We start from the raw sequence: 11,380 nt of genomic DNA, 5'->3' as shown, positions 1-11,380 counted from the left end.
TCTGCAAGTCCGCGCACGCAGCTCATCGGTAGCTGCACGGGTGCACGGCGTCGCATTGCGACCTGCGGCATTTTCTCGTGTTCGCGCAATCGGTGTGAAACATGTCGCATGTGAAACATTTGATAGAAGTGCCTCACGTCCAAGTCAAGCCGCCGTACGGGTGTATGGGCGTCTTGCGCTGGAGTTTGAGGTATAGTAGCGGCGCCTGGTGGTGGCGCGGGAAACGACGTCTGGGTCGTACCAGCTTGGGTCGTATTGAGCCCTGGCTGTGGCGAAGCACGTTTCTAGGCCGAGTTTTGCGTCGATTCGCACTTTTTTCTGCCCTGTTGCGAGTGCGAAAAGGCTCGTCACTTCTCACAGACCACGCCGACCACGCTGCGAGCTAGCCGCAGCCTATAGTTTCACGAAAACGGACTCTCCGTGAGACGTAATGCTGGAAGCAGAAGGAATCGGCGACGCCGATCCGGAGGGACCTATCTCAGCATCGAAAAAGCGTCACCATCGATACTGCTGCGTCGTGGGCTGCCATGAACAAGAAGGCCTGAATCCCAACATCCGATTCTATCGTTTCTCTTCAAGGCCTCACGAAGCGGAGCGTCGGGCGCGCTGGATAACTGCAGTTCGTCGCGCTGGGTAAGCGAAACTTCGCGCCATGCTGACTGCTTCACCTGTCTTGAAGCTTGCTTGATTATAGATCTGCGTTGTAAAATTAGGTCTTTTGCACCTACAGTCCCGACGGCAGACCGACATAGCAGCAGGCATGGCTAGTGATTCACGATTCGAAACCCGGCCACAGTGACAATTAACAATTCGACCGGTGCGAAGTGGTGAGGTGCCCAGGTGTGTGCAAATGACCACAAATGGCCGGGCTGATTAGGTGACAATTTACTACCCCACTACGAGCAGCACAGGTTAGAGAGTTAAATGTGCTCATACTAGACCTCAAGCCAGCATGTTGAGGCAGCGCAGCTAGACAGTATTGAGTACAGCAGATCGATGTTCGAGCGTTGTCATTAAAAGCTACATCAAGCGAGCAGCGCACAAGCTCGTGCTGCAGCGCGATTCGCACGTACGTGCGAGCTCATATGCATTGCATCCGTTATTACCAGTTACTAAAAGGGACAGATGGCCGCTACTACAACGCAGGCATAACTACTTGTTTAGCGACATGCAGTCAACAAAGATTGCAGGAGACCCGCCGTTTCGCGGCATGTCGAAAGACCGCTGCCGTCGCGGCGCGTACCGTCGTGTGCTCGAGCAGTTCCGTACACATGATGTCTGCTTATCGCTGCTGTGGATTCATTTATAGCAAGCATTTCCTCGCGTTTGTGCGCCTGAATCTAGCAGCGTGCAAACCTTACCTGAAGTTCCACTTCGTACGCGACTCGCTTCACTTGCGATTGACACCGCGCTAAAACTTCGCCGCTTAATTCTTGAACGGCATACACGTATTCGGCACTGCATAATTTCTTGCCTTTACGCAGCGTGCCACCCTTGAAAAATATCTCCGGCGCCCGATATTCGCTGCAGGCCGTGATACAACACAACCGAAAGTGGCGGGTCCATATTGTAAACGTGCTTTCCGAAGCAGACGACCGAGCTTGGTACGACCCATTTTAGGACAGAGGGCGCTTTTTAGCGCCTTTTTCGCAGCGCCCCCTGGGCAATGTAAGAGCCCCATGGCTGTGTGCCCCGTTCTCGGAAGCGTCGACGGGTTTCCGGCATGCGGATTTCAGGTACGTGCAAATGCGTTTCGCCCTCCTATTGAGCTCCGGAGCAAAGCGTGCAATATTTCATGTGAAATTGCAGTGCCCGTCATCATGGTGTGAATTTCGAGCGGCAAACGAGAACTGTGGCACTTAGAGCACACCGCGGCTGCTAAGTCAGCGTTGAAATTGTCTTACGTTACCGTAATATGTTGCTGTCTGTCTAATCTGCGGCTTGTGGACAGCTAGCCCATTGACTTTTGCTTGTGGCAGCGATAGGTATATAAATGGAAGCGGTAATAATTTTCGAAAGCAGACATTTGTTTCGCGCGATGTTTAGTCGTGTTCATGGCGTTATGAAAGCTAGAAAACTAACTGGCTTGATCGTGCTTAGTCCAACTCTAAGAGGCGTAACGTTGGCGCTGTATATGTTTGTTTTCCGTGCCGCGAGTACCACTTTCATGCTTTTGTTGCATGAGAGTGGTAGCTGCTGCATGCCGTCTGGGCAGAATACAATAAAAGCAATTTCCTCACTTTCATACGTATGCAATGTGACGTAACAAAATTTCCAGTGTTTTATTCGGAGCGTAAATGTCCAGTATAGTTTAGTAAGAAACTCAAATTCTGTCTTAGCTTAGTAGGCGTGAAACAAGTGAAACTCTCATTCCTTTTTGAATTGTTCGCCCAAACCGCACCGCCCGCAGATGCGTCATCGGGTAATTGACAGTAGCTTCGCTACGTGAGTTGTTTTATGCGCCAATATTGCCCGGTTAAGTATCCTGTTAATTTATGCCGACGCTCGTTCATCTTGATTTTAAGCGATTACTATCCCCGAGTACCGGACGATGCCAAACTTGTTGTGAGGTGTAGCAAACGCGGGAAATTCAAAGTGGCGTGGCTGCAAGTTCCTGTGTTTACGTTTCTTGCATTAAATGCCAACAGACACAGTATCACTGATTTATTTCCATTTCTGCTGTACTTGATCAATCTAATGTGACAGCTGCATTTACTCTTTATTGTTCTCCATTTATGTTTATTCAGCTTGGCTGCCAGAAAATGCTTGAATTTTTTTCAGTATCCAAGTGACGAAATATTTCACTTACGGCCGTGTGTGAAACACGCAAGATGACAAAACTGATAGCAAAATGATGAGATGTTTCTTTTATAGCGTTTGGACTCGACTTTTGGTGAGGATGTCGATCGACCTTGGGCCTGGTGACAGCACACCCGACATGGCCAAAGTGCAGCCTATCAGTTGAGTGCCCCCGAATGGACCATCAACATCGGAAAATGAAACAGAGCCAGGTAGGGGCAATTTTTACTTTGGAACAGAATACTGACAGCTGCCTCTTTTTTTAAGAACTAAATAACATATTTACAAACCCATCCTTTCTCTTTGTGCAGCCTACATAGAATTGTTTTTTGCTTGTTATACAGATCTTCAGAAAGCAGTTCTTCTGAACCCTTTCTGCATGCACAAATAAATAAAGAGGAGTGCACTTTCTGAAGAAATTGATGCACTGAAATGTGCGTTCGACACACAATGAGATGCAATATAACCAATAACATTAAAGCGGTAAAAAAAACAAGTTTGAAACATGTTCTAACATCATAACCCGCCTGGCATACGGATCTAAATATAACAGCAACAGAGGTGCATGCAGAGAAGTGTTTGTAAATGTTTGCAAGATATGTACGTTGTCTAAGAAATTGTTTTTACTTACTCGGAGCTTCTTGGTGCCGTGGCAGTACAGTGAAAGCCCAAAATGATGCCCCTGCTCCTAATAAGGCACCTTTAGATATTAAAATAAATTATGGGCTTTTACATTCCAAAGTCACAACCTGAAGTTTTGGGAACCTGGCCTTCTTTAATGTACACCCGAATCTAAGTGCATAAGCGTTATTGCATTTTACCCCCATTTGAGGGCAGCTGCCATGGCCTACATTGAAGTTAGGACCAGCATGACTGAGCAGCATGGCATCATAGTAAGTGGGCTATAACACCAGGTCAAAATGAGAAATACTGCTTAGAACTACCAACTTCTTGGCTCACAAGCACTTTGCACTAAGTTAAAGGAGTATGGAGTACTGACAGCGACCACTTATGTACCAATTTCTTTTTAGGCTGACTCTGTTATTAGGGTGCGAAGCTTCAATTAGTCAAAACCAGCCTAAATTACAGAACCAGCTCAAAACATGCACCATGTATAGCTGGATTGGGACATGAAAATGGAGTCAATTCATGTCGCCGAAAATGGAGGTGGCAGTCACACTATTTCATGCATTTTGCCTAAAACATAGTCAATAATAATTAATCGATTTGTAAAATATTCTTTTCAAAAAGTTTTTTTCAAGCATGAAAGGGGGAGCCAAATGGTGTTCAGGTGCACGAGTGGTTAGTTGCATGGCACTTTTCGCATGTATTCACTGGCTTCTTTCAAGCTTGAAAAAAAAAACTTGTTGCACCTATTGAGCAGTAGAAAGCTGGATTGGTAATTTTTCAGGATGCTCTACAATTTTCGCACTGACACTCTTGCTTTGAATATAATATTTGAGCAGTTAAATAATCGTTAATAACTAATTACCTAATTAGGAAAAATGCAAGAATTGGTTTCACTTCCTCAAAACAATGGCAAACGACATTACCTTGGTGCTTTCCAGCTACGTGGCACTTTTTCATATTTAAAGCTTGCACATGTCAGACAGACCACCTGGTAATTACAAGGCATATATAGCAGTGGCTAAGTTGTGTGAGCCAGCCATGTGTAGCGAATCATGCGAAACGGCCATGTTTCTTTGACTTAAGGGCATGATAAGATTTACATGCTCGACACCTTGTATCAGTGGGTTCTAGGCCTGTTCGTAGTTTAGCTGCTACATGAACAATATTTCTCCACGTGTAAGCTCATATGCATCTTTCAAGTATATTCCCTCATGTGTCCAAAATAAACCATCCTCGCGCTTCCTTCATTATGTCTTCATCTGTTGCTGTGCTAAATTTTTAACATGCAACTGCACAAATTTTCATCTAGTTTTCATATTTCCTCGTTGTTTCGTGGCTTTATTTCTGAACAAGTTGTTTTCGTTAAACCCTGTTGCACACAGCAGTACACAGCATTTCTGCCTAGAGTGGGAATTTTTTTTTCAAATTGACATTAATACACCTTGCCTGGGCAATGTAAGGCATTCTACATAACACGGCCCTGCAATAATGTTTTATATTGCATTCCAGCATCATGCAAAAGCTGTTTACTTACCAGATTAGAATATGTATAAGTGTTGGAAGTAACAGAACTGGAAGAAGCCAGCAGATAATGAGGCCAAGGAAAGCATACAGGAACATGTTTTAAGTTTTTTATATGAAGTATAGAAATGATAAATTCTAGGTAAATGAAAGTGGATTAAAAGATATCCACCTGTGGGTGAGGAACGGACCCATAACCTTCACATTACGCATGTGATATACTAACCACTGTGGTACTACGGCCGTGTTCGAGCGTCGACAATCTGAGGGGCCATTGTGGACGGTTGAATGCTGCCTCGGTGGCACAGTGGTTAGTGCATCGCATGCCTAATGCAAATGCTGTAGGTTCGTTCTCCCCCATGCCTGTTTTTTTACCATTTTCATTTCTCTTTATCATTTCTACATTTAAATAGAACATTACAAATAAGTTTCCACGTGCCTTCCCTGGCATCTGCCAGCTGTGATTCAGAAAAAGTTTGACCCTCAGTATCCTTTCTTCTCATTTGGAAGAACAGGAGCTTCATTTTAAAAATGATGAGTTCACATTGTTCAGCATCTCAATGTGGTCTCAAATCTTATCACAGCATGTGTATTACTAAGTGAAGTTTTTGTTAAGATGATGATATAGCATGGGACCTAATTAGTAGCCTTTGTGTTCAGATATATGACTAGTCTAATAAATAGGAGGATTTGAAGAAGCACTTCTAACATGGTCTGATCATGTGTTTAAAAAAACTAATCTAGCATGATTTCAGGTATAACTGTTGCCCCTGAAAAATATTTGAATCATCTGCATTGGTATTGTTTTTAGAGAGCACCAATACTGCTTTGGTTGAAGTAGCCTCGTGGAACATGAAGCATCGCTTCTTGCTGAGTCAAAGAAATATCTGCATATCTGAGGTGCATGTGTCATATGCTCGAATGCTGTTTAAAGGCTGCTAATAAGAAAATTACTTCACTTGCCTTCCAGAGATTGCTTCAGTAGTCTATGCTACTCGATCATAAACAATTTACCAGCGTGAACATTCATCACAGTTGGCTTTGCAATGTTTATGCAAAATACCACAATTGCCTACTAGACATGTGACTGCACTAAAACTTGGAATTAATGACCAGTAAGATTTATGGGACAGCAAAACTTGTGTTTATTACTCCAGAACAAAATGCCAGCACTTCGGTTATTTCTGCCATAGAATTTCTTACAGTAATTACTAGACGGAACTCTGGCGCTCCAGTCGTACCACCATGGGAATGATGGGAAGCATATGGATTTGTCTGATATTCGTGCTTGTGAATTCAGACGTTCTTGTGGCTTCGTATATTATACGCTATATAAATCTTATTGTCGTAAATTTAAGCGCAGTCTATACTCTTCGAAGTGCAGAAGACGGCGCCAACACGCACAATTGCTATTAATTGCAACGATTGAGCTTGTCCAGGTGGCCAAATCGAAAGGCGCCAAGCGTCTCAAGGCACTGGTATGCCCGCGATAACTTCATCAGGGCGTTGCACTCGCTTGTCGTTACATGCCTCCGTGGCTTAATGGTTTCAATATCAGACTTCTGCTCAAGAGTTCCTGTGTTTGAATCCTGTCGTCAGACGATTTTAATGTTTATTTATTTATTACACAGTATATTGTTGAAAATGACTAGTTTACAAAGTCACAAAGCCACTTGAAGCCAAACAGACGATGTTTAGGCAAATCCATGTACTTCCCATAATTTCCATGCTGGTACAGCCGTTCTTGTTTGATCTACTGTAGACACTAATGTCAGAGTTCCCTCTAGTAATTATTGTATGAAACTGATTTCTGCACCTCACTCTTGCAAAAGCGGCACCACACCTGCTGCGTAAACATGCACTACCTTTCGTCCAAGTGCACGGACTGCTGTGAACTCGCCCTGTACAAAGCCTGCACTAAGTAAAACAAATCACAACGTGCAGTTGCTGTCACGTTGAACTGGTGGAATGAGTATTGAAATGCAGCACCTCCTGAACTAGTTCAGGAAGTGCAGGTTAATCAAGTGGAGATTATATAGTAACAGAAGTTGAGTGATTCTGCATTATATTCACGAAAGATATTTCATGATACTTTTCCATTTATTTCCTCAGTTATTAAGAATCCATTTTGCATTGTTGGACAAAACTACAGAATGCCAACATATTTTCTAGCATTCACTGGTAGCAAACATGTCAAAACTTGTTCTAGTTTCTGGATTGCCGCTTCAACCGTTAACCCCCTAGTTAATTCCGGAAAAATGTACAAAATTTTCCAAATTTTTTACGTACTCAATTTTTCGGTGTCATTCTCATTCTAAAAATAATCACTTCATTGGTCTCTGGTTAGAAATAACACAAAAATAAGAGCTGCTCTTGAGGGCAGCTTTCCCTCAATGCCGACTGTAACTCATCTTTGACAATAAGAGCAGCATAACATCGGGCAGAAAGAGTGCGACTCGTCATTGGCGATATTGGTACTACCTGCAGTCACTAGTACAGCTTGGGATCAAGGGTTAAAGGTTGCGACTTCGTTGCTGCCCAATTTTAATTCTGCAGCTGTTACACTTGGGTGTATCGTGTATATGTACGTGTGCATGCATTAAAATGACTTCACGCTAGAGCAAAGCAACTGTAGCGCAGAGAGGCATTAGTCATCTTTGTATATTTGCTTTGTAAAGATGCGCTAAGTTTATCTTTTGCAATATAGACTTGGTGCTCTTTGGCCAAAGATGACCTTGTGCTACTAAAACCTATCAATTAGCTTTGTGCAGTAGCAGGTGCTTATTCCTTTTTTGGGATTGGTGTGAGAGTTTTAATTTGTTTTTCTTGAACTGTGCAATTCCCACTCAGAGGACTGCATGTGATCTGAGGTGTTCCTTTTTCAATCAAGAATGTTGAGGTTGTGTTTGTGAAACTCGATTTCTTGCCTCAAACGAGCTTGTACAAACTGACCAAGCTGATAATTCTACCTGCTTATATATGAAATATGTTGCGGTTATGAACCCTCATAATGAATGACACATAGTACCAAAATTTTATCTATTAAAACAATTTAATGAAATTTTTCACGTTTCTCGCGTTCGTGTTCACTTCTCTACTCTCGTGTCCTGTCTGCATGCCTCACCTCTTTTTTACCACAATGCAGGGGGAAAAGGTTCCGGTAACACCATGCATTCAGTATGATGGCCCAGACGTGTATGCAAGCAATCTCCTTCATGTGGACCAAGAGCTACTCTGCAGTGTCTCGAAGACTTCCATGCGAAGTCCTCAACATTCTCGTCTCAGTGGAATGGCTGCTCATCTATCTGCGTGTCCATCACCAAGACGGCCAGTTGTAAAGCTCCTGTACCCGTTTAAGAAAGCTTAATGATTTTTTTATTTAGTTTTCACGGTTGGCCGTAGAATCTTAACATTTTTGATGTTTATAACATTTTTACCTGGCACAAAGTGGTGCAATAACTTTAAAACAGTGTAATGTATTTAAGTGATGCTCACTCTAATGCCTATCTGGTTTTGTTAGTGTTTAAGAAATTTGTATGTCTGATGAGGTAACAGCATTTGAATTTGTCATCGTGGCTCGTTTCAATGAGCTGCTAGGAAAAAATGTCGCAAAACTTATCACACGCCAGTTGTAGCATTTTTGGTTTCATGACTATAGTATACACGTTTCAAAAGATGGAAAGTGGGGAAAAAACCTGAAGAACATAATCATCCTAGGATTGTCATGTCCTTACAACTCTGCAATGATAATGCCTCATACATCTTGGGAGCACATTGGTCACAATGCCTACAGGTATACTTGATAAGAGAATAACTTGCACCCAGATTTGCCACACAGTTGATAGCTGATGGCTTTTGTTTATCGTCTTCATGTTACTACTATATACTCAATATTCATTTAGATGTAAAGGACACTAGAGGCACTGAAGTACCAAATGGCACTTGCATTTCAGGGGACAAAGTGCCCAGCATGCCTGTCACAAAACGTGTTCTAGGGGCTACCTTGCCTCTATAGGTAAATGGATACCAGATGCTCTGTGTACAGTGTAATCGGTGTACTTGTCTGGAGTGCTTGAAAGATGTGCTACGGGCTGTACTGGCACTGTCTGAAGATAAGGCATGGTTCTAGAAAGCCTGCAGCTGAGCATCTGCCACCATACTGAAGGAACTGTCCTAATTTTGTTGATGTTGGAATGTAGGAGCTGCAATGAATGTGGCCGTACTGCCAAACTAAAGCACAAATTACACACCTCGACTCACACAATGCACTCTGAAAATTTTGCTACGTGGTAACTGTGTTTGCTGCCTGACCTTATGGCACCTTTACGAGCAATCACAGGTGATTGCAGGTGCTGAGGCTTTATCAACTGGCAAGTTGAAAAAATAATGCTGTGCCACCAGTGTGGCTGCACATTCCGAGATGCAAGCTATATTGAACCAGGTGTTCGGTAGACAGTACCTGTGCAGCCAAAACATGGTGTTTGAGCCCTATAGGCAACTACGTTCACAACTGCCCACAAGTGTGCTGTCGGAACAGAAAGTTGAGAACAAGCAGCATGTTTACCGGGGTTCAAACATTAGTGCAAGTCATACTTTCACCAAGGCTGGTAATCATGCATATGTAATGAGAACAGGGCATTTGTTACACACAAGGGGTCATGTGTCAAGTTTAATTAGATCAGTAATTTATGAGATGGAATTATAAAAAGTGTACCTTTCGTTCCTCAGTGGTCTCTTGGAGAGATGACCAGTTCCGGCAGTTTAGTTTTGCCTTATGTCTAGATTTGGTGTGCATATTGCAACTATAACTAACAGTCAGTGCTCTGTCCTGCCCAGTTTTTATGCTGCTTTTGTGATATTTGCAATATTTTGCAGTTCAGCTGCAAAATATTGTCTATAGTATTATATATTGTCTATGCAAGTATATGTCTTTACTATTACTAGTTTTCATGTTCAACTTTTGTGCAGTGCTCACTAGTTATTACTAGCCATGTTTTGTTCACACATGCTCTTGGATTGTTGCGCGAAGTGACACGGACACAGACTACAAGCACACAGGATGAGCGCTAACTCTCAACTAAATATTTCTTGAAACGAAGAACATATGTATATATATATATATATATATATATATATATATATATATATATATATATATATAAAGTGATTGCAGAAAACCGCAGCATAAGAACATGACAAGGTATGAAGAAATCAGTTAAACATATCAGGAAGTAGGGAAGTCAAAAAAGGAAACAACAAAAAGACACTACTTCAGATTAACACACGTGTTGTGAAGATACTGAAATTCGCATTCTAACAGGCAAAGATGCATGACTAATGCAAGTCTCTCCTAATCTTTTAATGTGGAATGCCTTGATTATTTCCCGTGTGGTTTGACATTTGTCTCGAAAGAATTTTTGTGTCTTCAAACAAAGGTTTACAACCGCACTTGAAACAATGTGATGCTAGATGTGAAGCATTAGGGTTGTAAAGTGAATGTTTGTTTTCTTTTAGTCTAATATTAATGCACCTGCCGCTCTGTACAATGCAAGTCTTCCCGCACTTGAGAGGATACTGATAAACTATACCATTGTTACAAGGCACAAAAAGGGACACATGTCTAACGCCGCAATTATCTTTTCTGTTTTGCCACCCTGTTCAAGTTTCCTATTTATCATAGGCACATGATAGACAACTTGCGGGGCCAAGAAAACGTTATCCACATCATATGTATTGGCCACGTTCCATAAACCATCTGATAATCTATGTATATAGGGCACCACAGCAAACCTTTTTCTGTTTTTCTTGTTTCTTAGCCTGGCCTTTTACCCATTTTAAAAGCTTTTTGCAGGTTAGTGATAATAAATGCACTGGATAACTAGCCTTCTCGAGCCTATTTGTTGTGAAAAACTGTTTCATATTGTGTGGACATGACTAGCTTACTCAGCTCTTAAGTTTGCCATTACTAATGTCCACACAATATGAAACAAAGTTTTTCACAACAAATAGATAGAGAGGCATTCCACATTAAAAGATTGGGAGAGACTTACATTAGCCATGCATCTTTGTCTCTGTTAGGATGCGAATTTCAGTATCTTCAGAACACGTGTGTTAATCTGAAGTAGTCTTTTTGTTGTTTCCTTTTTTACTTCCTTACTTCCTGATATGTTTAACTGATGTCTTCATACCTTGTCATGTTCTTACGCTGCGGTTTTTTGCAGTCACCTATACATATATGTTCTTCGTTTCAATAAAAATTTAGTTGAGAGTTAGCGCTCATCCTGGTCTGCTTCTAGTGTGTGTACGTGTCACTTCGCGCTACAATCCAAGATCATCTTACTGTACCAACTCGCCCAACTTTCTATCCTTGTGTTAACATAGACACACTCAGACTTGTTCTTACTTATGTGACCGCTTATTTTTGTACTTT

General features: G+C 42.1%; 1 long non-coding RNA gene across 1 annotated transcript; it reads left to right on the top strand.

Annotated features, from left to right (window-relative positions):
- The first annotated feature begins 1,679 nt into the window (after positions 1-1,679).
- On the top strand, positions 1,680-8,141 carry LOC129383616 (uncharacterized). The gene is made up of 3 exons (XR_008611482.2): positions 1,680-1,736; positions 2,875-3,011; positions 8,096-8,141. It is a non-coding gene; the product is annotated as an uncharacterized lncRNA (long non-coding RNA).
- The last annotated feature ends 3,239 nt before the right edge of the window (positions 8,142-11,380 follow it).

The sequence above is a fragment of the Dermacentor andersoni genome, chromosome 8 (assembly GCF_023375885.2).
Source record: "Dermacentor andersoni chromosome 8, qqDerAnde1_hic_scaffold, whole genome shotgun sequence".
In the NCBI taxonomy this organism is placed as follows: Eukaryota; Metazoa; Arthropoda; class Arachnida; order Ixodida; family Ixodidae; genus Dermacentor; species Dermacentor andersoni.
The sequence above is the reverse complement of the archived record's forward strand: the minus strand, read 5'-3'. Positions and strand labels throughout refer to the sequence as shown.